This window comes from Canis lupus, chromosome 26, assembly GCF_011100685.1.
Source record: "Canis lupus familiaris isolate Mischka breed German Shepherd chromosome 26, alternate assembly UU_Cfam_GSD_1.0, whole genome shotgun sequence".
NCBI lineage: Eukaryota > Metazoa > Chordata > Mammalia > Carnivora > Canidae > Canis > Canis lupus.
Genome location: NC_049247.1, coordinates 26,093,960 through 26,121,514, shown reverse-complemented (window position 1 = coordinate 26,121,514; position 27,555 = coordinate 26,093,960). Strand labels below are relative to the sequence as shown.

Here is a 27,555-nt window from a genome sequence, read left to right as displayed (position 1 = left end):
CTCAGTAAATGAAACACCCTTAGGTCATGAAGCTATCATGGTCCTTCAGCCCCATCCCTGTTCTGCTGATGCACATGTCACATCTTTTTGCAGCTGGGATCATTATTGCCTTAGCTTCAACCAAATGACTAGTTTTCCTTATTATTTGTTGATTGCATGGATCACATAAATCAATGCCACAATCAAAATTATAAAAGGTATAAAAAAAGCTTTCCAGAGAAAAACCACCATGTGCTTGTTTATGGAAACTTTATGCATAATCAGCAACCCTGAAAGCAATAAAAAAAATTTACACACTGATTTTTATACCAGCTGTTTATAAAATGATCAGACTTGATGTAATGAAGATGTCCTCAAACATGATGTATATTAATAGAGGGTGATATTAGTCAATATTTAAAGAAAATAAGTTCTCAAGTCCTAAAATATGCATAAGTATTAACTGCACATTTCTTTGGAAGAACATACCACAGGCTACACTCCACATCATTGGAATCTCATTGTATTTTGGAAGAGGTGGGAATCTAGAGGTCCTAAGGAGGCCAGGTATTGACAGCAGGGGGAGGAAGGAGGAGGGTGAGTGTGTGAGGTGACTGCATTCCTGGTGATGTCAGTCTCCTACAGGGCCCATTGAGGGCGGCCACACCACTGCTGTGTTGTCACAGCTCAGTAAACTCTACCCCAGAGCGACAGCACCTTTGTACAGACAGAGAAGGTCATCTAGGAGTCTGGGATCCATGATGGAGCTGACAGGGTGACATCATCCCATCCACTGCTCAAGGAGGTGTGACCCCCTGTCCTTGAAAGGGGGAGGATAGGAGGGAGGGGTTCTGAGGGAGTTTGAACAGGCAGTTAGAAAAGGGAGCAAAGAAACTTCACATGAGCCCCTTAGTCCAGATGTCAGAGTGTGTCCCCAGGGCGGGGGGGTCAGGCATTGTGATGTGTCAGAGCCGTGCCTGGAATTGAACCACGACCTCCGTGGTCACAGAGGGTGGGATCCAGCGTTGTCCCTTCAGGAACAGAAGGTCTTGTGTAGTGAGGGTCTCAGCCTCTCCATAACCAATGTCAAAGTCGGATCTGCCCTTGTGGATCTGGTGATGACTGCAAGAGGTCCTTCAGCTACAACACAGGAAACTTTGAAAAATAGAGCTTGGTCATCTATAAACCTGTAATTATAGCACACACCTGGGGCCACAGACAGAGGAGATCATAGAGACAGAGCGAGCCTGTGGTCTCCCCACCAGGAGTGTGGACAGAGGCTCCGCTGACAGAGAAGGAGCTGGGGTGAGACACAGAGAGAGACCAGGCTTCAGGGACCCTAGTGGAGTCCATGGGGTCAACATCCCTGATGTCCTTGTCCATGTGCTCCCTGCCCTGGGGATCGTGCTGACCCTGAGCCTCACTCTGATCCTGGAGAAGCAGTGGAGCAGTGGGGACAGTTGAAGACAGTCCCCAGGGAGGAGGCACAGCAGGTGATTCTGAGACATTTGGGTTCATGAGGTGCAGCCTTAGGAAGGCTGAGTGTGACTTGGTTATGGCCTGTCTTCCATGCAGAAGGCGTCAGGACCCAGAGCACGGGAGGCAGGGGGCTCTGCTCTGGGTTCCTGTCCCCTCATCAGTCAGGGGGTACCCAGGCTGGGGCAGCAGGGGACTGGGGCTCTTCCCCTGGGGTCCATGGGGTGCTGGCCCTAGAAGGCAGTTCCTGCGTGTGTCTAGGTCCAGGGCCCACCTGCTGTCAGCTCCAGGCCCCCACAGCTCAGGAGGATCCTCCAGGGCCCCTCCATGACCAAAATCAGGGAGAGGAATTTGGGGCGGAATTGTTGACCAGGATATATTCTCCTCCTCCCAGTTGCAGAAGGGATGAGAGAGAGCCCCCAGCTCTGCCTCCCTGTGCTTGAGGTCCTGGGGATGTGCAGGTGGGTGCAGAAGTTAGGGTTCATCTCCACCCCCACTTCATTGTGCCCACTGTCCCAGGTACTGCAGCCTGACCTTGGACATTCAACTCATGCTCCTCCCTGAATTCTCCTCCCCCTGGGGTGAGAAGGTCTGCAAACATCCCCCTAACAAATGCTCACTCCCCTCAGCCTTGCCTGCACATTCCCGTGGGGTTCCAGGGACACTGCCTCCAGGACTCCTGTCCCCCTGCTGCACCTGGGGAGGAGGCTCTGGGTCTGTCCCAGGCTACTGTCCCCCCTTCCCAGTCACACCCACCCTGGGGCCTGCTCACCAGGCCTGCACACCAGCCTCAGGCCATGGGCCTTGCTCCTGCTGCTCAAGGTCTGGGGCCCCCATTTCTGAGCTAGGAATTCAGTGTTTGTGCTCCTTCCCCAGATCTTCTACTCCTTCATGAACAGAGAATCCTCTCCCTGCCTGAGGCTCCCCTGTACTGACAGCAGCACCCTCTCAGGGGCCTGTCATAGTAGAGACCTTGGTTCACACAATCCTCTTCCTCCTTCTCTCCCTGCCTTCCTCCTGCTGCACAGGCCTGAAAGGCCCCTGGGAGCACAGCTGCTTGCATCCCCACCTGCTGTGTCCCTGTCTCAGTTGCTCTGCCCTGACAACTTGATATCTTCAGTCTTGCCCTGTCCTCTCTGCCCACCCATCCAGGGAGGAGATCCCCAAATGAGGGGATCTCACCAGGGAGGTGACCCAAATGTCACCAGGTGCTGGTGCTTCTGTGAAATCACTGCCTTCCATCCTGATTTGAGGATCCTTATGCCCTGCTTTGATTTTCTCTTCTATGACTCTTTGTGCAGGACACGGTTACTCCTCTCTTGAGATGAACTTGAAAGGCGCTCCAATGAGGAGCTCCCGAAATGTCCCACAGGTGGGATAGGCTTAGTCTTTTGCATGACTTTTATTTTGTAGACATTCCCACAGTCACAGGAGTGATTATAGCTGGATGACTGTTCCCTCCATGTGGGAATCTCTCAGCCACAGACAGTGTATCCATGTTCCTTGCATCAGACCCCACATGCTGCTTCATACAGTCTTTCATGTCACAGGTGAGTGTTGGTGACACAACTCTGGATGTTAACCTCAGGACACTGAGGACCCTGAGTGGGACATGTAACCAGCAGGTGGCACTGTGCATGTCCTGGGTCCAGCAGGGAGACCCTCCCAGCTGGGGGAGGCCCTGGACCTCAGGGCTGGGCAGAGGCTGAGACCCCAGCACCCTGGTGCCCTCAGGGCCTGGCAGAGACTCCTGGGCAGTGTCCTGTGGGGTTCCCACAGCTGCTTCCTCCACCCATCCCTGTTTCCCACTCTGAACAGAGCCTGTTCTCAGCCTTTTTGTCCTCAGGTCCTACCTCTGATCCTGAATCAGTAATCAAGTAGAGTCTGAGAGTCGGGCAGAAGGTGCAAAGTTGCATAAAAAGCACTTTCATTTCTCTGGGTCAGCAGTGAGATATGACACTCCTGGGACAGGCCAGTCCCACTGTGGTGGCAGGGTCTTCAGAAACATGGGGTAGATACCTGTCCTCCTGTTCCTGTCTCTTTGGTCAGGTAGAGACAAAATCTGACTTCTGGGGGAGCTTCCAAGATGTTAACAGCCCCCACAACTGAGAAGCTTCTGGCAAAATGCTGTGTCACTCATGCATGTCCGTGTTTGTAGGTACCCTGTCCCAGCCTCTGCTACTCAGCCACCCCCGTCTCTGTGTCTCCAGGCACTAAAGCCAGATTCACCTGCACCCTGCGTAACACGAAAAGAGAGGTAGGACACAGGAAGAGGGAGAAGCAGTGTCCCTGCAGGGAGCACGATGTGGGACTGGATCCAAGGGCCCAAGGATCATGCCCTGAGACAAAGGCAGATGCTCATCCACCGAGCCACCCAGGAATCCCAACAAAGACTTTAAAAACAAATCCTCGGACTTCCTCCTCTTGTCTCTCCTTTACTACACACACTACATGTTTCACATATCATACTATTGTCTTTTTTTAAATAATAAATGTATTTTTTATTGGTGTTCAATTTACCAACGTACAGAATAACACCCAGTGCTCATCCTGTCAAGTGCCCCCCTCAGTGCCTGTCACCCATTCACCCCCACCCGCACTCTCCTCCCCTTCCACCACCCCTAGTTCTTTCCCAGAGTTAGGAGTCTTTATGTTCTGTCTCCCTTTCTGATATTTCCCACACATTTCTTCTCTCTTTATGTATACAATGGAATATTACTCAGCCATTAGAAATGACAAATACCCACCATGTGCTTCATACGATTGTCTTAAATCCTACGTTTTTTTAGGTTTTGTTTTGTTTTCTCTTTTTTCTTCTTTTCTCCAAAACCAGAAATTCTGTGGGATGTGGTACCTACTGGGTGTTCTACAATGTATGTCAATGCAGCACTTAATTTCTCTGTCCAGAGATTGTGTCACATGCACAGGATCAGAGCTCAGTCCCTGGACATGGCTACCTTCTTTGATCCCAACAGGAAGGAATAGCTTACCTTCTGTCCAACTTGGGTAGGAATCAGGAGTTCTCATGATTCCCTCCTCAGATTTGATTAACTTTGTAGAGCAGCTCACAGAACTCTGGGAAACTCTTTCTTCTGTTTGCCAGTCCATTAAAGGATCTGATAAATGAGATAGGTGAACAGCCAGGTGGAGAGACACCTAGGGCTAAATCTGGGAGTGACTTATGTGTAGTAGCTTCTCTGCCTGTGAAGTTGGGATGTATCACGCTCCTGGAATGGATGTGCCTACCCTCTTGGATTTCATTCCCTCTTTCTCAAGGATGAGGCTACACAGGTGTATTTTCCCAGCCTAATACCAGGGCTTGATCTCTCTAGGGACCAGCCCCATCTCTCTAGGGAGCCACCCAGGAGCCCACACAGAGTGCCTTCATTCAAACAAAGATGCTCCCAGTGCTCTTGTCACTTAAGAATTGATGATGGTTTCAGGAGCCAGGAACCAGGGGTAGTCTTGACTGTAATTTCTAAGATCTCACAATAAGATGTCTCAATTGAAAATGGCGCCAAGACAGTCAGGCTCATACCCCCATCTCATGCCATAAAATCTGACTCTTGTGTGACTGAGGACACAACCATAGACCGTATGTTAACAACCACCTTGGTCACAGACAGAATTTCAAAGTCTAATCCAGATTTTGTAACTCTGTGGGAGAGAGGACTGTTTCTGATTCTTTCTTTTGAGGTGAGGTTTTCCTTCTAGTCATTTTGCTCAATGCAGAGTGGCCAAAAGCAAGTTGTATTGGGAAAAAGAGAAAAAGAGAGGAGAGAAAGAAGGAAAGAAAAGAGAAAGAGAAAAAAAAGGGGGAAGAAAAAAAAACGAAAAAAAAAAGAAGAAAAAGAGAAAGAAAAAGAAAGGAGAAAAAAGGGGGTGGAGGAAGGAAACAAATCAAAAAGCAAAACAAAACAAAACAAAACAAAAAAAAAGAACCACGGGGCAGTATCTTCTTATTCTGTGTACTTTTTTTTTTATAATAAATTTATTTTTTATTCGTGTTCAATTTACCAACATACAGAATAACACCCAGTGCTCATCCTGTCAAGTGCCCCCTCAGTGCCCATCACCCATTCACCCCCACCCCGGCCCTCCTCCCCTTCCACCACCCCTAGTTCGTTTCCCAGAGTTAGGAGTCTTTATGTTCTGTCTCCCTTTCTAATATTTCCCACACATTTCTTCTCCCTTCCCTTATATTCCCTTTCACTATTATTTATATTCCCCAAATGAATGAGAACATATAATGTTTGTCCTTCTCTGATTGACTTATTTCACTCAGCATAATACCCTCCAGTTCCATTCACATTGAAGCAAACGGTGGGTATTTGTCGTTTCTAATGGCTGAGTAATATTCCATTGTATACATAAACCACATCAAGAATCTCAGTTTTATTTTTTTTTTCTTTTAAATTTTTTTTATTGGTGTTCAATTTACTAACATACAGAATAACACCCAGTGCCCGTCACCCATTCACTCCCACCCCCCGCCCTCCTCCCCTTCTACCACCCCTATTCTGTGTACTTTTAAGTCCCTTGGCTTCACCTGGAAGTTGTCCGTCTAGCTGGTGTTCTGGGGGAGGGGCCTGTTGTGCTAGTTTTCAGGTGTTAGCAGTTGGGGGAGCTGCTCTGCCCCTGCCTGGTGCAGGGCTCAGTGGGGGTTGTTTACCCCGTGACCATTTGCTTCAACGTGGATGGAACTGGAGGATATCATGCTGAGTGAAGTAAGCCAGTCGGAGAAGGACAAACATTATATGTTCTCATTCATTTGGGGAATATAAATAATAGTGAAAGGGAATATAAGGGAAGGGGGAAGAAATGTGTGGGAAATATCAGAAAGGGAGACAGAAGGTAAAGACTGCTAACTCTGGGAAACAAACTAGGGGTGTTGGAAGAGGAGGAGGGCGGGGGATGGGAGTGAATGGGTGACGGGCACTGGGGGTTATTCTGTATGTTAGTAAATTGAACACCAATTAAAAATAAATAAATAAATAAATAAATAAATAAATAAATCAATAAAAATAAAAAAAAGAATTTCAAAGTCTAAAATAGCTGTCCATGATCCTTATTGTTAACTGTTTGAAGAAATGAATAAATGGTGGAAGAAGGGACACATCCCAGTATAGAGCTTTCAAGTAACAGGTGCATGCAGTTAGCACTGTGGGATGTTAGGAATGATCTCCCCTCATAAAGTGTGGACAAAGTCACCAAATCAAGAAGAGTCTGAAAAAGTGTCACAGTGAGAGATGCTTAAGGAGACTTCAGAACTAAATGTTGCAAAGAATCCTGAACTGGATCTGAGAAAATCAAAGGGACATAAGGAAAGCATGTCTAGGAGAAACATGTTTACTACTGCATTATATTCTGAAGATATTGGATTCTTACTGAAGATCCTGGATTCCTTACGAAAGTTCCAACAAGGGATGCCTGGGTGGCTCATCAGATGAGTGTCTGGCTTCGGCTCAGGGTGTGCTCTTGCAGTCCCAGGACCCAGTCCCACATCAGGATCCCTGCATAGAGCCTGCTTCTCTCTCTGCCTGTGTCTCTGCCTCTCTCTCTCTCTCTCTCTCTCTCTCTCTCTCTCTCCCTCTGACTTTTATAAATAAATGAAATCTTAAAAGAAAGAAAGTTCAAACATGAAATCTGGGGATACTCCCTGAGTTCATACAGTTATATTTGCATGTGACTTTGAGGAAATGCAAATTTCTGTTCAGGGATAACCAGGTAGTCAAAATATCTGAGTAGGAATTTAAAATAAATACTGGTCTTGCCAGGATATAGAAAATACCCAATGAGAAATTAAGGTGGGGAAATAACAAAAGGAGCAAATGATAAAACCTGGCACAAAATCCCAACAAGAAATATATGACACAGTTATGCACAAACACCCACTTTACTCAGAGAAACCTATGACTATAGAGAAAAAAGATAATATTATTCACCAGTAAATGTTGAGTCTATATGATTAAATCACTTTCTTATATCACAAAGTCTATCTGAATCTAAGGATGTGATCTATTACATATCTTGCAAATTTTTACCAAACTGTGATCTTTGAATCATGGAGCATTTTCAATCCTAGAATATGTTCATTTTATTCTGATGTCCTGAAGAACCCTTACAGGACATTCAAACAGGGTAAATAACAAAAGCCTGTAAACTGTCCCCTGGCAAGTGGCATCCAGCATGGCACTATGTGTCCTTCAGCTTTTTCTAGAATCTCATGTGGGAGTCACCTGCCTTTCAGTTGTTATGCTGAAGGGTAAACAAAAATGTGCCATTTATTTTGCCCAATGATAATAGTGTTTTTCTTAATAATAAATTTATTTTTTATTGGTGATCAATACGCCACCATAGAGAATAATACCCAGTGCTCATCCTGTCAAGTGCCCCCCTCAGTGCCTGTCACCCATTCACCCCCACCCCCAACCCTCCTCCCCCTTCCACCACCCCTAGTTCTTTCCCAGAGTTAGGAGTCCTTATGTTCTGTCTCCCTTTCTGATATTTCCCACACATTTTCCTCCCTTCCCTTATATTGCCTTTAATTATTATTTTTATTCCCCAAATGAATGAGAATATAATGTTTGTCCTTCAATTGTCTAATTTCACTCAGCATAATACCCTCCAGTTCCATCCACGTTGAAACAAATGGTGGGTATTTGTTGTTTCTAATGGCTGAGTAGTATTGCATTGTATACATAAACCACATCTTCTTTATCCATTCATCTTTTTTTTTTTTAATTTTTTTATTTTTTATTTTTTATTTTTTTTTTATTGGTGTTCAATTTACTAACATACAGAATAACACCCAGTGCCCGTCACCCATTCACGCCCACCCCCCGCCCTCCTCCCCTTCTACCATCTTTTGATGGACACCAAGGCTCCTTCCACTGTTTCACTATTGTGAACATTGCTGCTATAAACATCAGGGTGTAGGTGTCCGAGCGATTCATTGCATCTATATCTTTGGGGTAAATCCCCAACAATGCAATTGCTGGGTCGTAGGGAAGGTCTATTTTTAACACTCTGAGGAACCTCCACACAGTTTTCCAGAGCGACTGCACCATTTCACATTCCCACCAACAGTGTAAGAGGGTTCCCTTTTCTCCACATCTTCTCCAACCTTTGTGGTTTCCTGCCTTGTTAATTTTCCCCATTCTCACTGGTGTGAGGTGGTATCTCATTGTGGTTTTGATTTGTATTTCCCTGATGGCAAGTGATTCAGAGCATTTTCTAATGTGCATGTTGGCAATGTCTATGTCTTCCTCTGTGAGATTTCTCTTCATGTCTTTTGCCCATTTCATGATTGGATTGCTTGTTTCTTTGGTGTTGAGTTTAATAAGTTCTTTATAGATCATGGAAACTAGCACTTTATCTGATACGTCATTTGCAAATATCTTCTCCCATTCTGTCGGTTGTTTTTTAGTTTTGTTGACTGTATCCTTTGCTATGCAAAACTTCTTATCTTTATGAAGTCCCAATAGTTCATTTTTGCTTTTGTTTCTTTTGCATTCATGGATGTATCTTGCAAGAAGGTACTGTGGCTGAGTTCAAAAAGGGTGTTGCCTGTATTCTCCTCTAGGATTTTGATGGACTCTTGTCTCACATTTAGATCTTTCATCCATTTTGAGTTTATCTTTGTGTCTGGTGAAAGAGAGTGGTCTAGTTTCATTCTTCTGCATGTGGATGTCCAATTTTCCCAGCACCACCTATTGAAGAGACTGTCTTTCTTCCAGTGGGTAGTCTTTCCTCCTTTATAGAATATTAGTTGCCCATAAAGTTGACGGTCCACTTCTGGGTTCTCTATTCTGTTCCATTGACCTATGTGTCTTTTTTTGTGCCAGTATCACACTGTCTTAAAGACCATAGCTTTGTAGTACAACCTGAAATCTGGCATTGTGATGCCCCCGCTATGGTTTTCTTTTTAAAATTCTCCTGGCTATTCAGGGTCTTTTCTGATTCCACACAAATCTTAAAATAATTTGTTCTAACTCTCTGAAGAAGGCCCATGGTATTTTGTTTTGTTTTTTGTTTTTTGTTTTTTTTAATAATAAATTTATTTTTTATTGGTGTTCAGTTTTCCAACATACAGAATAACACCCAGTGCTCATCCGGTCAAGTGCCCCCCTCAGTGCCCATCACCCATTCACCCCCACCCCCCACCATCCTCTCCTTCCACCACCCCTAGTTCATTTCCCAGAGTTCGGAGTCTTTATGTTCTGTCTCACTCTCTGATATTTCCCACACATTTCTTCTCCCTTCCCTTATATTCCCTTTCACTATTATTTATATTCCCCAAATGAATGAGAACATAAAATGTTTGTCCTTCTCCGATTGACTTACTTCACTCAGCATAATACCCTCCAGTTCCATCCACGTTGAAGCAAATGGTGGATATTTGTCATTTCTAGTGGCTGAGTAATATTCCATTGTATACATAAACCACACCTTCTTTATCCCTTCATCTTTTGATGGACACTGAGGCTCCATCTATTGAAGAGACTGTCTTTCTTCCAGTGGATAGTCTTTCCTCCTTTTTCAAATATTAGTTGACCATAAAGTTCAGGGTCCACTTCTGGGTTCTCTATTCTGTTCCACTGATCTATGTGTCTGTTTTTGTGCCAGTACCACACTGTCTTGATGACTACAGCTTTGTAGTACAACCTGAAATCTGTCATTGTGATTCCCCCAGATATGGTTTTCTTTTGTAAAATTCCCCTGGCTATTCGGGGTCTTTTCTGATTCCACACAAATCTTAAAATAATTTGCTCTAACTCTCTGAAGAAAGTCTATGGTATTTTGATAGGGATTGCATTAAACGTGTAAATTTCCCTGGGTAACATTGACATTTTCACAATATTAATTCTGCCAATCCATGAGCATGGAATATTTTTCCATCTCTTTGTGTCTTCCTCAATTTCTTTCAGAAGTGTTCTATAATTTATAGGGTATAGATCCTTTACGTCTTTGGTGAGGTTTATTCCTAGGTATCTTAGGCTTTTGGGTGCAATTGCAAATGGGATTGACTCCTTAATTTCTCTTTCTTCAGTCTCATTGTTAGTGTCTAGAAATGCCATTGATTTCTGGGCATTGATTTTGTATCCTGCCATGCTACCAAATTGCTGTATGACTTCTATCAATCTTGGGGTAGAGGCTTTTGGGTTTTCTATGTAGAGTATCATGTCATCGGCGAAGAGGGAGAGTTTGATTTCTTCTTTGCCAATTTCAATGCCTTTAATGTCTTTTTGTTGTCTGATTGCTGAGGCTAGGTCTTCAAGTACTATGTTGAATAGCAGTGGTGAGAGTGGACATCCCTGTCTTGTTCCTGATCTTAGGGGAAAGGCTCTCAGTGCTTTCCCCTTGAGAATGATATTTGCTGTGGGCTTTTCATCAATGGCTTTTAAGATGTTGAGGAATGTTCCCTTTATCCTTGCACTCTGAAGAGTTTTGATCAGGAATGGATGCTGTATTTTGTCAAATGCTTTCTCTGCATCTAATGAGAGGAGCATATGGTTCTTGGTTTTTCTCTTGCCTATATGATGAATCACAATTTGTTCCTTTTAAATTTGTTTGTTGCGGTTCAATTTGCCAACATATAGCATAACACCCAGTGCTCATCCCGCCAAGTGCCCCCTCAATGCCCATCAGCCAGTCACCCATACTCCCTCCCAAATCCCCTTCCACTACCCCTTGTTCATTTCCCAGAGTTAGGTATCTCTCATGTTTTGTCACCCTCGCTAATATTTTCACTCATTGTCTCACCTTTCCCTTTATTCCCTTTCACTAAGTTTTGTATTACCCAAATGAATAAGACCATATAATATTTGTTCTTTTCCAATTGACTTATTGACAACAAAATTGTAATCAAAATTCTGTAATTTGGATTACAATTCAATGTCAGAAAGCTAATTCAGTAGCACAATTATAAAACTATTGGTGGCTCTGGGAAAAAAAGCATAAAGGATTCAAGAGACTACATGACTGCATAATTTTGATCTAATCAGGCTGAAATTAAAAATCAATTAAATGAGATGCAATCCAAACTGGAGGTCCTAATGACAAGGGTTAACGACGTCGAAGAAGGAGTGAGTGACATAGAAGACAAGTTGATGGCAAGGAAGGAAGCTGATAAAAAAAAGACAAAACAATTAAATGATCATGAGGAAAGGTTAAGTGAAATAAACGACAGCCTCAGAAAGAAAAATCTACGTTTAATTGAGGATCCAGGGGACGACGAAAAGGATAGAGGAGCAGAAGGTGTCTTTGAACAAAACGTATCTGAGAACTTCCCTAACATTGGGAGGGAAACAGGCATTCAGATCCAGGAGATACAAAGATTCCACCCTAATATCATAAAAATAAAATCAAAATTCAACACCTCAAAATTCAATAGGGAAACTTGCATATTGCAAAGGTAAAGGGAAAATCCTTAAAGCAGCAAGAGACAAGAAACCCCTAACCTTTATGGGGAGAAGTATTAGGTTAAGTGGAGATATCTCCAGAGACCTATCAGGCCAGAAAGGGCTAGCAGGATATATTCAGGGTCCTAAATGAGAAGAACATGCAGCCAAGAATACTCTATCAAGCAAGACTCTCATTTAGATTAGAAGGAGAGATAAAGAGCCTCCAAAATAAGAAGAAATTGAAAGAATATGTGACCAGCAAACCAACTCTGTAAGAAATATTAAAGGGGACACTGAAAAAGAAAGAGGAAGTTCAAGGAAACAATCCACAAGAACAGGGACTGAATAGGTATCATGATGACACTAAATTCATACCTTTCAATAGTAACTCTGAACGTGAATGGGCTTAATGACCCCATCAAAAGGCGCAGGGTTTCAGACTGGATAAAAAAGCAAGACCCATCTAATTGCTGTCTACAAGACACTCATTGTAGACATAAAGACACCTGCAGCCTGAAAATAAAAGGTTGGAGAACCATTTACCAATCAAATGATCCTCAAAAGAAAACAGGGGTACCATCTTTATAGCAGATAAATTAAAGTTTATCCCAAAGACTGTAGTTACAGATGAAGAGGGACACTATATCATACTTAAAGAATCTATCCAACAAGAGGACCTAACAATCATGAATATTTATGCCCCGAATGTGGGAGCAGCCAAGGATATCAATCAATTCATAACCAAAGTTAAGACATACTTAGATAATAAATCACTTCTACTTGGTGACTTGAACACAACGCTTTCTATTATCGACAGATCTACTACTAAGCACAACATCTCCAAAGAAACAAGAGCTTTAAATGATACATTGGACCAGATGGACTTCACAGATATTTACAGAACTTTACATCCAAATGCAAGTGAATACACATTCTTCTCAAGTGCACATGGAACGTTCTCCAGAATAGACCACCTAATAGGTCATAAATCAGATCTTAACCAATACCAAACATTGAGAACATCCCCTGCATATTTTCAGACCATAATGCTTTGAAACTAGAACAAATTCACAAGAAGTTTGAAAGGATTTCAAACATGTGGAGGTTAAGGGCCATCCTGCTACACGAAGAAAGGGTCAGCCAGGAAATTAGGGAAGAATTTTTAAATTTGTTTTTTATTGGTGTTCAATTTACTAACATACAGAATAACCCCCAGTGCCCGTCACCCATTCACTCCCACCCCCCCGCCCTCCTCCCCTTCTACCACCCCTAGTTCATTTCCCAGAGTTAGCAGTCTTTACGTTCTGTCGAGGGACCATTCTTAAAAGAGTTAATGAATGTGACTTCATGGATATAGGGAAAGTGTGTGGCTGAGTCAATGTCCTGATGGGTTTAGAAACAAACATTCTCAAAAACAAGAAAAATAGTTGGTGTTGGGAAGCCCAAGTGGATCAGCAGTTTACTGCTGCCTTCAGCCCATGGCCTGAACCTGGAGGCTGGGATCCAGTCCCACATCCGGCTGCCTGCATGGAGCCTGCTTCTCCTTCTGCTTATCTCTCTCTCTCTCTCTCTCTCTCTCTCCCTCTCTCTCTCTCTCAAAGAAATGGATAAAATTAAAAAAAAATAGTTGATGTGTGTGAAAATAAAAATCCACACTCTCCTGTGCCAATGATGTCGACACTGACCTTCTTTGGGGCTCCAGTGATGCTGAAGATGAAAAATTAAATACACCAATAGTTCCTATGTGTCAACCCTCAACACATGAAAGAACATCCATGTGTGGGAAATAAAATAATATCATTGCCATGTTACAGAGATTGCCCCAGGCTGGTGGGGTGTGCAAACTACATCTGGGGATGAGATCAGGAATCAGATGATGACAGGATTCCATGTTGGTCCAAGTTCTGCTACTTCTGCCTAGAGATGGACCCTGGAAAACAGAAATGGCACCAAGAGCATTGTTATTTTTTTCTGAAATCTTCACGTGGACACAGAGTTCAGAACTGAAGAGCCAGAGACACTGGAGCATGAGGAACAAGAGGATGGAGAAAAGAGGAGTATGGAGGTGGAGGTGTTGTCAGGGAGTCTGAAGAAGTTGTGCCTATTTGTCAGTTGGTTCAGATGAAGGGGAAATTGTGTCTGTGATCAAGATGAGTGTTAACATACAGTCTATGGTTGTGTCCTCAGTCACACAAGAGTCACATTTTATGGCATGAGATGTGGGTATGAGCATGACTATCTTGGCCCTATTTTTAGCTGAGATACATTATTGTGAGATCTTAGAAACTACAGTCAGGTCTGGTCCTGGTTCCTGGCTCCTGAAACCCTCATCAATTCCTAAGTGACGAGAGCCCTGGGAGCATCTTTGTTTGAATGAGGGTACTCTGTATGGTTTCCTGGGTCGCTTCCAGATGGGGCTGGTCCCTAGAGAAATCAAGAGCTGGTCAGAGGCTGGCAAAATTCACTTGCCTAGCCCCATCCTTGAGAGAGAGGAAATGAGCTCCAGCAGGGTGAACACATACCTGCCAGGAGCGTGATGCATCCCAACTTCACAGGCAGAGAAGCTCCTACACATAAGTCACTCCCAGATTTAGCCCTAGGTGTCTCTTCACCTGGCAGCTCACCTATTTCATTTATCAGGTCGTTTAATAGACTGGAAAACAGAATAAAGTATTTCCCAGAGTTCTGTGAGCTGCTCTAGCATGTTAATCATATCTGAGGAGGGAATATTCGGAACTCCTGATTCCTACCCAAGCTGGAAAGAAGGTATGGGTAAGCTATTCCTTTCTGTTGGCATCAAAGAAGGTAGCTGTGTCCAGGGACTGAGCTCTGATTGCGTGCTTCTGACACAGTCTCCGGACAGAGAAATTAAGTGTTACATTGACATATGTTGTAGAACACCCAGTAGGGACCACATCCCACAGAATTGCTTGTTTCAGGGAAAGAAGAAAAGAAGAGGAAACAAAACAATACAAAAGCCTAAAAAACAGGATTTAAGACAATAGTATGATATGTAAAACATTTAGTGTGTGTAGTAAAGGAGAGACAAGAGGAGGAAGTCCAAGATTTTTGTATTAAAAGTCTTTGTTGGGATGCCTGGGTGGCTCAGTAGTTGAGCGTCTGCCTTTGGGTCAGGGCATGATCCTTGGGTCCTTGGACCCAGTCCCATATCGGGCTCCCTGCTGGGACCCTGCTTCTCCCTCTGCCTGTGTCCTGCCTCTCTTTCCACGTTTCTTATGAATACATAAATAAAATATTTTACCAAAGTATTTTTTCTAATTTTACACAGACCCTGGAGTATTTGTAGCTGGGCTCTCTTCCTTCACCTGATTGTGCACCCGGGACACCTGTGGTGCCTCAGTCAACATCAGAATCTGTGCGTCATTCCTCCCTCCTCAGGGACAGGTGTCCCAACACAGTACTCTTCCTGAAAGGACACTCACAGAAGGTTCTCAAGAAAAGAGACTCAGAAACAAGGCCTGTGGGCCCAAGGTTTATTGTTTCACATCCTCACTATGTGTGAAACTAAAAGTCATGATGCCATGAGCAGTATCCACAGCATTTGAAAAAGACAGTTTCCTCCTCAAAAAAAAATATTCTCTGTAGAGTATCATGTCATCGGCGAAGAGGGAGAGTTTGACTTCTTCTTTGCCAATTTGAATGCCTTTAATGTCTTTTTGTTGTCTGATTGCTGAGGCTAGGAATTCCAGTACTATGTTGAACAGCAGTGGCGAGAGTGGACATCCCTGTCTTGTTCCTGATCTTAGGGGAAAGGCTCCCAGTGCTTCCCGATTGAGAATGATATTTGCTGTGGGCTTTTCATAGATGGCTTTTAAGATGTTGAGGAATGTTCCCTCTATCCCTACACTCTGAAGAGTTTTGATCAGGAATGGATGCTGTATTTTGTCAAATGCTTTCTCTGCATCCAATGAGAGGATCATAGGGTTCTTGGTTTTTCTCTTGCTGATATGATGAATCACATTGATTGTTTTACGGGTGTTGAACCAGCCTTGTGTCCCAGGGATAAATCCTACTTGGTCATGGTGAATAATTTTTTAATGTACTGTTGGATCCTATTGGCCAGTATCTTGTTGAGAATTTTTGCATCCATGTTCATCAGGGATATTGGTCTGTAATTCTCCTTTTTGGTGGGGTCTTTGTCTGGTTTTGGAATTAAGGTGATGCTGGCCTCATAGAACGAATTTGGAAGTACTCCATCTCTTTCTATCTTTCCAAACAGCTTTAGGAGAATAGGTATGGTTTCTTCTTTAAACGTTTGATAAAATTCCCCTGGGAAGCCATCTGGCCCTGGACTCTTGTGTTTTGGGAGGTTTTTGATGACTGCTTCAATTTCCTCCCTGGTTATTGGCCTGTTCAGGTTTTCTATTGCTTCCTGTTCCAGTTTTGGTAGTTTGTGGCTTTCCAGGAATGCGTCCATTTCTTCTAGACTGCCTAATTTATTGGCGTATAGCTGTTCATAATATGTTTTTAAAATCGTTTGTATTTCCTTGGTGTTGGTAGTGATCTCTCCTTTCTCATTCATGATTTTATTAATTTGAGTCTTCTCTCTCTTCTTTTTAATAAGGCTGGCTAATGTTTTATCTATCTTATTAATTCTTTCAAAGAACCAACTCCTGGTTCTGTTGATCTGTTCCACAGTTCTTCTGGTCTCGATTTCTTTGAGTTCTGCTTGAATCTTTATTAACTCCCTTCTTCTCTTGGGTGTAGGATCTATTTGCTGTTTTTTCTCTAGCTCCTTTATGTGTAAGGTTAGCTTTTGTATTTGAGTTCTTTCCAGTTTTTGAATGGATGCTTGTATTGCGATGCATTTCCCCCTTAGGACTGCTTTTGCTGCATCCCAGAATTTGAATGGTTGTATCTTCATTCTCATTAGTTTCCATGAATCTTTTTAATTCTTCCTTAATTTCCTGGTTGACCCTTTCATCTTTTAGCAGGATGGTCCTTAACCTCCACGTGTTTGAGGTCCTTCCAACCTCTTATTGTGATTTAGTTCTAATTTCAAGGCATTATGGTCTGAGAATATGCAGGGGACAATCCCAATCTTTTGGTATCGGTTCAGACCCGATTTGTGACCCAATATGTGGTCTATTCTGGAGAAAGTTCCATGTGCGCTTGAGAAGAACGTGTATTCAGTTGAGTTTGGATGTAAAGTTCTGTAGGTATCTGTGAAATCCATCTGGTCCAGTGTATCATTTAAAGCTCTCGTTTCTTTGGTGATGTTGTGCTTAGAAGACCTATCGAGTATAGAAAGAGCTGGATTGAAGTCACCAAGTATAAGTGTATTATTATCTAAGTATTGCTTCACTTTGGTTAATAATTGATTTATATATTTGGCAGCTCCCACATTCGGGGCATATATATTGAGGATTGTTAAGTCCTCTTGTTGAATAGATCCTTTAAGTATGATATAGTGTCCCTCTTCATCTCTCACTACAGTCTTTGGGGTAAATTTTAGTTTATCTGATATAAGGATGGCTACCCCTGCTTTCTTTTGAGGACCATTCGAATGGTAAATGGTTCTCCAACCTTTTATTTTCAGGCTGTAGGTGTCCTTCTGTCTAAAATGAGTCTCTTGTAGACAGCAAACAGATGGGTCCTGCTTTTTTATCCAGTCTGAAACCCTGCGCCTTTTGATGGGGTCATTAAGCCCGTTCACATTCAGAGTTACTATTGAGAGATATGAGTTTAGTGTCATCATGATATCTATTCAGTCCTTGTTTTTGTGGACTGTTCCACTGAACTTCTTCTTAAAGGGGAATTTTAAGAGTCCCCCTTAAAATTTCTGGCAGAGCTGGTTTGGAGGTCACATATTCTTTTAGTTGCTGCCTGTCTTGGAAGCTCTTTATCTCTCCTTCCATTTTGAATGAGAGCCTTGCTGGATAAAGTATTCTTGGTTGCATGTTCTTCTCATTTAGGACCCTGAATATATCCTGCCAGCCCTTTCTTGCCTGCCAGGTCTCTGTGGAGAGGTCTGCTGTTACCCTAATACTCCTCCCCATAAAAGTCAGGGATTTCTTGTCTCTTGCTGCTTTAAGGATCTTCTCTTTATCTTTGGAATTTGCAAGCTTCACTATTAGATGTCGAGGTGTTGAACGGTTTTTATTGATTTTAGGGGGGGATCTATTTCCTGGATCTGAATGCCTGTTTCCCTTCCCAGATTAGGAAAGTTTTCAGCTAGAATTCGTTCAAATACATATTCTGGCCCTCTGGCCCTTTTGGCGCCCTCGGGAACCCCAATTAAACGTAGGTTTTTCTTCCTCAGGCTGTCGTTTATTTCCCTTAATCTATCTTCATGGTCTTTTAATTGTTTGTCTCTTTTTTCCTCGGTTTCCCTCTTTGGTACCAACTTGTCTTCTATGTCACTCACTTGTTCTTCCACCTCGTTAACCCTCGTCGTTAGGACTTCTAGTTTGGATTGCATCTCATTCAATTGATTTTTAATTTCTGGCTGATTAGCTCTAAATTCTGCAGTCATGAAGTCTCTTGAGTCCTTTATACTTTTTTCTAGAGCCACCAGTAGCTGCATAATAGTGCTTCTGAATTGGCTTTCTGACATTGAATTGTAATCCTGATTTTGGAACTCTGTGGGAGAGAGGACTGTTTCTGATTCTTTCTTTTGAGGTGAGGTTTTCCTTCTAGTCATTTTGCTCAGTGCAGAGTGGCCAAAAGCAAGTTGTATTGGGAAAAATAGAAAAAGAGAGGAGCGAAAGAAGGAAAGAAAAGAGAAAGAGAAAAAAATAGGGAAAAAAAACGAAAAGAAAAAAAAAAGAAGAAGAAAAAGAGAAAGAAAAAGAAAGGAGAAAAAAAAACGGGGGTTGGGAAGGAAACAAATCAAAAAGCAAACCAAAACAAAACAAAGCAAAAAAAAGAAAAAAAAAAAAAGAACCACGGGGGAGTATCTTCTGATTTTGTGAACTTTAAGTCCCTTGGCTTCTCCTGGATGTTGTCAGTCTAGCTGGTCTTCTGGGGGAGGGGCCTGTTGTGCTGATTTCCAGGTGTTAGCAGTTGGGGGAGCTGCTCTGCCCCCCGCCTGGTGCAGGGCTCAGTGGGGGTTGTTTACCCCGTGAGGCCGCAGGAGGAACAGCCCCAGTGGTGGGGCCAGGTCTGGAAACCTGGATTCAGCTCCGGCAGGAACTCCGTCTGCAGGGCCTGGAGGCTCCGGGGCGGGGCCGCTGATCTGCTCAGCTCGGGGCAGGAGCGTCCTTGCTGTCCTGGGCCCTCCCGGCCTCTGCCTGTCCCGGGGGAGGCGGGATCCTGGGCTGTGTCCCGGCGCCCTGTGCTCCGGGTCTGCGCTGGTGGATTCGCGCTCCCGGGCCGCACAACCCCTCCGCGGAGCCGCCGCCCAAGCCCCTCCGAGCTGCTCCTGGAACCGCGCAGCCCCTCCGCAGGGAGCCTCTTCCTCTGCCCAAGCCCCTCCGAGCTGCTCCCGGGCCGCACAGCCCCCTCTGCGGAGCCGCCACCCGAGCCCCTCCAGCTGCTCCGGGTCCCGCCGGGTCCCGCCGTGCGCGCTGCAGCCCTTAGGGAGCTCGGCGCACTCTCCTGGGTGCGCAGTTGCTCTTTTACTGTCCCAGGGAGCCCGAGGGCATCCCCTCCCTCCTTGGTCCTGCTCCAACTCCCTGCGTGCCCCTTTCCGCCCGGGAAGGTCGGTGCAGCTCCTGCTCCTCCGGGAAGGGGCTCTCCTGTCCTGGGGACACTCGCCCCGGCCTCAGCCCGGCTCCTCGCGGGGCCCCTCCCCCTTGGAGGCCTTTGTTTCTTTATCTCTTTTTCCCCCCGCCCCGTCTTCCTACCCTGATAGATGCGCGAACTCTTCTCACTGTAGCATTCCAGCTGGTCTCTCTTTAAATCTCAGGCCGAATTGATAGATTTTCGGGATAATTTGAAGGTTTTCTAGGTAATTTGGTGGAGACAGTGATTTGGGGACCCTACTCTTCTGCCATCTTGCTCCTCCCTCCTGGAGACCAAGATTTAGGTCAAAAGTAAGTCTTATCCAATATCATGCCAAATAATGGACATGACAGGGAATATCAGTTGTGAAGAAAGGTATCAACCCATCTCAGCTAAGGTTCCAGAGCTCAGGGAATGACCAGGAAATCCAGGGACACAGGAGTGGGTATCCAAGGGAGTGTTGTGCCCAAGATTGCGAATCCGAGAAAACCACCAAGGAGCCGACACTGATGCAAGTACATGAGGGTTTATTAACAAGTTTGAGCTTGGGTCCAAGTATACCTGACACAGCAGAGCAGGGACTTGGACCCTGAGGGGGGTTACAGCTGGGTTTTTATGGGCTGGTCTAGGGGATTTTCAGAAGGGGTGGAGGAATTTCTTAAGCTCTGTTTACTTTCCAATACGGGACTTTCTGTTTCTGTCAAGGGCGTTCTGAGCTCTGTTCTCACTCTGATATGGGACTCTCTGTCAAGGGTGTTCTGCGGTTTTTCCTGTAAAGTTCAGCTCTTATTTACAGGAGCCTGAGATGGCTATACTTGTGCTAATGCTAAACTTGAGGTGGAATGATGTGAATTTTCTCAGCCTCCACAGGGAGGGCGGCAGGAAACTAACTTGATTGCTGGTGGCAGAGGCTGGACTTCTGCTCTTCTTGGCAACCCCTTCTCACTGACACCACCTTGAGTGAGAAGCTATTTGCTCCTGCACTCAGACTGACCAGGCCTGTATCAAGAGACAAGTAAGACAGGGAGAGATTGTCATAAAACCTCTACATGGCCTTTAGCAGCAGTGTTGGAGGAAGGTAGAACTTGAGATGGTGGGGGACTTAGGTGGGGACAAGCAAGGAGGGAGTCAGACAGGAGTGGAGGGGAGACATGTATCTTACTTCCCCAAGTAGCAGTAGTTCTCGGGGACAAGGTAGTTCAAGCCAAGTGAGCAACACTGATAATAATTCTTCCTCAACCTGGAACCCAGTGGTAAGGTGGCCATGCTGACAAACCAGTGGCAGAAGAGCAGGCTGTAGCCTGGAAGCTCAGTCAAGACTGTGCTAGCTCACAACTCAGGGCTTCTCCCGGAGAGCTCTTACTATAGTAACATCCGTTTCACTGCTTTTCCCTCCGCAAAAGGGGATTTCTATATTTGAGTCTTCACAACAGATTCATGCACACAGGGATTTGCAGCAAATACTCAGATTCCTCCTCCCCACACATCCAAGCCATCCCCCCCCACCCACCAATGTTGCAAAGCTCCACAGTGTACCAGGGGAGAGGAGGCCACAAGCAGGCACTGGGGGATCAGGAACAGGCCTTCACGAGGATGCCCATGGTCCTGAGTGGTGTCAGCTGTAGCAAGTCACATCCACAGGACTACTTCACCCAGTGTCCCTGGAGCAGGTTCAGGTTTTTACAACATTTCAGAACCCCAAATCCCCCATGCCTAACCACATCACTAATGTCACAAATGTGCCTCAAGTACACAGCTCTGTGCCTGGAATTCCTCCTGGGCCTGGTTCTCCCACAGCATCTCACATCCTAGTACCTCATCCTTGGGACTCAGTGAGCCATGGCCAGTCCTGAGAAAAGGGGCCTGGGGGGGGCGAGGAGGTCTCTGCTCTGATGGTTGGAAAGGCAGAGACTAGCTGAGGAGATCTTTCAACCTGCTGGGATGGGCCCAGTGCTCTGACTATTAAGTAGACATGCTTTGGGAAGAGAAAAGAACCACCCGGTCAACATGCTCTAATTTTCCAGTTGGATCACTAGGAATATTTTTTATCTTTTCCTTGCCAGTTTTTATTTCTTCTGAGAGTTCAAAAAGGTGGAATTATAAATTAGGAGGAAGGACACGGTGATCCAGAATCTACTTCCAATAAAATCAGTGTGTATTCCCATTCTGTTAAATTTGGGGACAGACACATTCGAAGGCTGTAGGCAGGCTGAGGTGTTGCCCCACATCCTCCTATGTGTGTCCCTGTGACCAGGACCACTGCGCCAGATTGTACAGTAAGAGTCAGCCTTATCCTCAGGCTGCAGCTCAGAGATGAGGAGGAGCCTGCATCTGCCTAGGTGTCATTGGATCAAGAGTAGGGCTGGAGACCTGGAAGCCTGGCACATTTAAGGAGCTGCTCAGAGGGGGGCCTTTCACATTCATCTCAAGAGAGGAGTAACCGTGGTCTGCACAAAGAGTCATACAAGAAAAAAAATCAAAAGAAGTTATGAAGATCTTCAAATTCAGATGAGAGTCAGTAACTTCACAGAAGCAAGACCACCTGGTGATGATGGGTCAGGGTAACAGGAGGGTGGACAGAACAGGGCAGGATTGAAGAAACTCTGCGCTCAAGGCAGAGCAAATGAGGAAGGAACATAGCAGGTGGCGATGCAGGGGGCTGTGCTTCCAGGATCCCCTCAGGCCTGTGCAGGAGGAAGAAGGGGGAGAGAAGGGAGAAGAGGATGGTGAGAACAGGGGTCTCTGCTTTGATGGGCCCTACAGAGGATGCTGCTGTCACTGCAGGGAGGGCTCAGGGAGGGAGATGTTTCTCTGTGCCTGAAAGAGTGGAAGATCTGGGAAAGGAGCACAAACTGATTTCCCAGCTCAGCATTGGTGGACCCTGACCTTAAGCAGCAGCATCAGTGCCCACAGCTCGAGGCTGGTGTGCAGGCCTGGTGAGCAGACCTGGAGTGGATGTGCTGTGTAGCAGGTCAGGAGCATGAGACTGAACTTTGGGCCCCCTCTCCAGGTGCAGGATGGGGGACAGGAGTCTGGAGGCAGCATCCCTCAGTCCAGGCTGTCTCCCAAGGCTTTCCCTGCAGTGTCTTTGCAGTGTGTTGCGTAGTGGATCCTGCCATCTGCTGTGGGTCTCCAGGGATGAGCCACTGTGTCTGATGAGGTGAGACATGCCCCTCTTTGTCTCCCCCATGAGATTGTTCCAAGGAGGGCTGAGGACAGTGAGCATGTGTTAGGGGGGGTGTTTGCAGACCTTCACACCCGATGGGGAGGAGGAGTCATGGAGAAGCATGAGCTGAATGTCCAAGATCAGGCTGGAGTGCCCAGGACATCAGGTATCATGAAGAAGTAGGGATGGTGAAAAACACCAAACTTTGCATCCTCTTGCAACCCCCGCAGGACCCCAGCCACAGGGAGGCAAAGCTGGGGGGTCTCTCTCATCCCTTCATCCCCTGGGGGAGGAGCACTGCATTCTGGTGACTGCTCAAAACCCCCACTACCTCTTCTTGATGTCTGTCATCTGTAGGACCCATCTAAGGTCTGGGAGTCACGGGCTGATAGCAGGTAGGCCCTGGATCTAGACACATGCAGGGGCTGCCTTCCCAGCTGAAAGTATCCAATGGACCCCTGGGACAGACTCCCAGTCCCCTGATGCCCCAACCCTGGTCTGCCCTGAATGAGATGAGTTGACAGGAGCCCAGAGCAGAGCCCCCTGACTCCAGTGCTGTGGGTCCTCACGCATTGTGCATGGAGGACAGGCCACACTCAGGTCACACCCAGCCTTCCTGAGGCTGCACCTCATTGTCCCAAATGTTTAGAATTCCCTGCTGTGCCTCTTCCCTAGGGAAGGTCTTCAATTTTCCCCACTGTCCTGATTCTTCTCTAGGATTAGAGTGAGGTTTGGGGTCAGCACATCCACAGGGCACGAAGCACATGGACCAAGACATCAATGATGCTGCCGCCATGGACTCCAGTGTGGGTCCCCGAAGCCTGGTCTCCATCTGTCGCTCTCTATCTCTCTCTGTCTCTTTCTCTGACCCCAGCCCCTTCCTCTGTCAGCTGAGCTTCTGTCCACACTCCTGATGGGGAGGCCACAGGTTCGCTCTGTCTCTACGATCTCCTCTGTCTGTTGCACCAGGTATGTGCTATAATTACAGGTTTATAGATGATCAAGCCTTACTTTTCAGTTTCCTGTGTTGTAGCTGAAGGATGTCCTGCAGTCGTCACCAGAACCACAAGGGCAGGGCCCGACCTTGACATTGGTTATGGAGAGGCTGAGACCCTCACAACACAGGACCTTCTGTTCCTGAAGGGACAACCCTGGCTCCCACCCTCTGTGACCATGGAGATCAAGGTTCAATTCCAGGAAAGGGTCGGACTCATCACAAAGACTAACACCTCAGTCCAGGTGACACACTCTGTCATCTGGACTATGGGCTGATGTGCAGTTTCTTTGCTCCCTTTTCAAACTGTCTGTTCGATCTTCCTCAGGTCCATCCTTCCTAACCTCCCCCTTCAGGGACATGGGATCACACCTCACTGGATCAGTGGATGGAATGATGTCACCTGTACCCCATCATGGATCCCAGACTCCTAGGTGACATTCTCTGCCTGCACGAAGGTGCTGTCGGTCTGGGGTAGTTTACTGAGCTGTGAAAACACAGCAGTGTGGTGTGGCCGCCATCACAGGGCCCTGTAGGAGAGTGACATCACCATGAATACAGACACCTCACACACTCACCCTCCTCCTTCCTCCACCTGGTGTCAATCCCTGGCCTCCTTACCACCTCTACATTCCTGCCTCTTCCAAAATACAATGAAATTCCAGTGATGGGGAATATAGCCTGTGGTATGTTCTTCTTCCATATAAAATGTGAAGTTAATACTCATGCATATTTTTGAACTTCACAACTTATTTCCTTTAAATATTGACTAATGTCACCCTCTATGAATATCCATCATGTTGGAGGAAGTTTTTCTTACCTCTTTCTGGTCATTTTATAAAAAGATGGTATAAAAAATCAATCTGCAGATTTTTAATTGCCTCCAGCTCTGGAGAATATGAAAAAACTTTCCTTAAACAAGCACACTGGGATTTTTCTCTAGAACGCTATTTTTTTTTTTTTACCATTTATAATCTTGACTGTGGCATTGATTTATGTGTTCCACGCAAACATCAAATAATGGGAACTAGTCATCTGGTTGAAGCTAAGGGAATAATGATCCCAGCTTCACAGAGCGCCGACATGTGCATCAGCAGAGCAGGGACGGGGCTGAAGGACCATGACAGCTTCATGACTTATGAGTGTTTCATTTACTGAAAAATCAGAAGATGATAAGTGAATGTTCACTAGTCTAGAAGAAACTGTCCCAGCTCATGAGGATAAAACTTTCTGTATCCTTTGAGACTCTGTACAAATGGAGCTACTCTGAGTGACTTTGAGGTCAGAGACGATAAAGGAGTCTCCATTCCCAGGAGGGCTCTGAGGATGGACCTTGGATCTGAGCATCAGGCAAAGCATAAGCAGAAACCCAGGGGGAGCCTAAGCAGGCAGCTGCTGGGGCGCTCACTCACTACTCCGCTCACTGCAGACAGATAAGTAGGTTTTTGTCTCAATTCCCCACAGGCCTGGAGCACCGTGTGAGCACTGAGACTGCTGTCATATGTTGAGCAGTAATAGTCAGCCTTGTCCTCAGCCTGGAGCCCAGAGATGGTTAGGGTGGCTGAGTTGCCTGACCTGGAGCCAGAGAATCGATCAGGAACCCCAGAGGGTTGAGTATTCATACTATAGATGATGGTTCTGGGGCCTGTTCCTGGGAGCTGCTGATATCAGCTCACACAACTGCTATAACCAATGTTGGAGCTGTTTCCAGTGCAGGAGATGGTGACCCTCTGGCACAGGGCCCCAGACACTGAGACTGGTTGAGTCAGCACAGACTGGGCCCAGGACCCTGCAAGGGGAGAGACATAGAGAGGGTGATGCCAGGGTCTGGAGACAAAAGAAAGACGCAGGACGCCCCACACGTCCTCACAGGGCCCCTTCCTCTGTCCCCACATCCAGTCACCTGTGCAGTGAACGAGGAGGGTGAGGAGGAGATGGCAACATGCCATGGGGGAGGTCATTCTTGATCCTGCCTTCTGTGGTCCCACAGCTGAGCAGAGCCTCCCCTCATTCCTCCCTTCCCTTCTTCATCCTCTGAGAGAGGGAAGGGCATTACTTGCAAATGAAACCCCAATTCTTTGGTCCCTCAGTGGCCCTGGGCCAAGTCCCTCAGCCTAGAGATGTGAAGGGTGTAGGGAGGTTAGGGGAGGGGCTGTGTAGAAACCTGAGGTAGGGAGGTCCCAGCTGTGAGTCCTGAGCAGAGGGCACAGGCAGTGCCTGGTGGCAGGTCCCAGCTATAATCATCCTTTACTCTTCAGAAATGGACCCCATCACCCCCTGGTGTCCAACCCCAGATACATTATTGTGTGACTTGGTGATCAGAGCTCATCTAAAACAAAGGGTGTCTACCCAGTGCTCTATCCAGTGTTTCAGGGCCATGCCAGGAGTCCTCTTATGTAACCTCCCATAACCTGAGGAAAAACTTTCTGCTTTACTTAGACTTCTCATGGGTAAATGTGTCCACAGCCCCTTGGGAGTTCTTGACTCAGGACAGAGGTGGTGTCTCTATAGAAACTCCTCTTGGATCAGGATCAAGTCCAGAATAGTGACGGGTCTCTATGGACATTTGGAACCTTCAGTGCAACATGTTGTGTTTTCTCCTGTTATGTGATTCCTCTCTGAGTTCTAGAGGATTCCTTCCACTGATGTTTGTAAAACAATGAGGGACAGGGAGAATTCTTTTCAGGTTGTGGGTAGAAGCCCATGTGTTAATCCCGGTAGATCACACACTGAGATCTTTGTCACCTCTCCCTATGTGCATGTTGTTGTCACAATAGTTTCCCCACACACTGTGGTCAGGGACTCCCTCCTAGGGACTCTCTTCCCAGCACATGGTCACAAGACGCAGGAGCCCTGCCAGGTGAGGCTGTGTGTACCACTAACATCACAGCACAGGGGGCAAAACTGTTGGAAGGTCTTGTCAGACAGGAGTGACTGCTGAAGTTGCTCTGACAGAGACCAAGGGACAGAGATTATGTGTGAGTCACCCCTCAGTCACCTGGGCATTTAAAAGGGATGTGGGCTCCTTCAAACAAAATGCCTCTCAGGGAGATTGATTTAAACTCAGTGACAAAGTAATTGTGAGGCTGCAGGTGGAATCACTATGGACCTTTCCCAGATCTGTGCTTAGTGCAGAGAGAATATGGACGAAAAGGCTGGTTAAGGAATTGGATGCAACAACAACTGTAAAGGAAGGGCTTCTGTTCTTGCTTGAAAAGGAGTCTACAACATTTTTATAAAATCATCTTTCTGATTTTCGGTCATAAGTTTAATATGGTGTGGTTTTTTTTTTTTTATAAGCAGGAAAGTCGGGATCCCTGGGTGGCGCAGCGGTTTGGCGCCTGCCTTTGGACCAGGGCGCGATCCTGGAGACCCAGGATCGAATCCCACGTCGGGCTCCCGGTGCATGGAGCCTGCTTCTCCCTCTGCCTATGTCTCTGCCTCTCTCTCTCTCTCTCTGTGACTATCATAAATAATAAATAAAAAAAATTTATAAGCAGGAAAGTCTAAAGTGATGGCTAAGGAAACTCAAGGAGAGACTATGCCTACAAAGTTCAGAGCCATGTCAGCCATGGAGTCATCAAACACACACAGAGCTTCCAGGGCAGAGCAATCTGAGTTCAGACTTGTCTCTGGCTTGGACACAGCTGTAGTCCCTCTGCCTGGTACCCAGCATGTTCAGGACAGATTTATTGCTCATCCAGCCACCCATGACTACAAGAAGGAACTTCCAATACCAAGGCCAGCTGCACCCGAAGTTTATGTCAAAGGTCCCACATGTGAGTGGTGGAGACATAGAGATAGGGGAGACCATGTGGTCCAGAGCTGGGAAAGAAATTTTCTCCACA

General features: G+C 45.8%; 1 long non-coding RNA gene across 4 annotated transcripts; it reads left to right on the top strand.

Annotated features, from left to right (window-relative positions):
• Positions 1–989: 989 nt before the first annotated feature.
• LOC111092609 lies at positions 990–24,304 on the top strand. Of its 4 annotated transcripts, XR_005379409.1 has the most exons (5): positions 990–1,472; positions 1,850–1,916; positions 2,869–3,005; positions 23,747–23,952; positions 24,036–24,304. It is a non-coding gene; the product is annotated as an uncharacterized LOC111092609 (long non-coding RNA). The 4 variants fall into 4 exon arrangements; XR_005379412.1 differs by lacking the exons at positions 1,850–1,916; positions 23,747–23,952; positions 24,036–24,304 and adding an exon at positions 3,614–3,918 and having other exon boundaries at positions 990–1,284; XR_005379411.1 differs by lacking the exons at positions 1,850–1,916; positions 23,747–23,952; positions 24,036–24,304 and adding an exon at positions 3,666–3,918.
• The last annotated feature ends 3,251 nt before the right edge of the window (positions 24,305–27,555 follow it).